Source organism: Malaclemys terrapin, chromosome 21 (genome assembly GCF_027887155.1).
Source record: "Malaclemys terrapin pileata isolate rMalTer1 chromosome 21, rMalTer1.hap1, whole genome shotgun sequence".
In the NCBI taxonomy this organism is placed as follows: Eukaryota; Metazoa; Chordata; order Testudines; family Emydidae; genus Malaclemys; species Malaclemys terrapin.
Window position 1 is genome coordinate 16,508,825 of NC_071525.1, and position 623 is coordinate 16,509,447.

The following is a 623-nucleotide window of genomic DNA, read 5'->3' on the forward strand; positions in this document are numbered from 1 at the left end:
TCCTGTTTCAAACAGCCCATGAATCAATTCCAGTTTCTTTGGATTTGATATTCCTAAATATTGAGCACAGGATTTATGGGAATAAATTTCAGCCAGGGGGTGTTGGCATACTATGCGCTGACCATTATTCGCCACGTGCCATTGGTCGTGTGAGTCACATGGGTCTGCTTCTGTTCCTCGACTGGCGGGTTCCAACATTTTCAGCAGGGGAAGGGTCACTAGTGAATCACCGCGTCATTCCAGCCACCTGGGTCTGTCGGCCTGTTCCAAACACCTGATTTAGGCAGGGTTGAGCCCCTGGGAGGTGCCACAATTGTTAATTGATCATCTATGTTTAGAGTTACCAGAGCATGTAGGGCCCCCCTCCTGGAGCAGGCCCCACATTCCCCTAGGTGCTGCACAAACATAGAACCAAAAGAGGACCCCCCCCCCGCGAAGAGCTGACAACCTAAGTATGAAACAAGCGAGAACAGGTGGCTACAGACAGGTGAGTCCCTGGAAGCAACCATGAGACACTGCCGGTCTGCCTGACGGGCAATGGCCTCTGCGCACCGTGGCCTGAGCATTGGCAAGGGTTTTGCAGGCAAAGCAGATTCGGGGGGTGTCTGCAGGGCCCAGGAGGG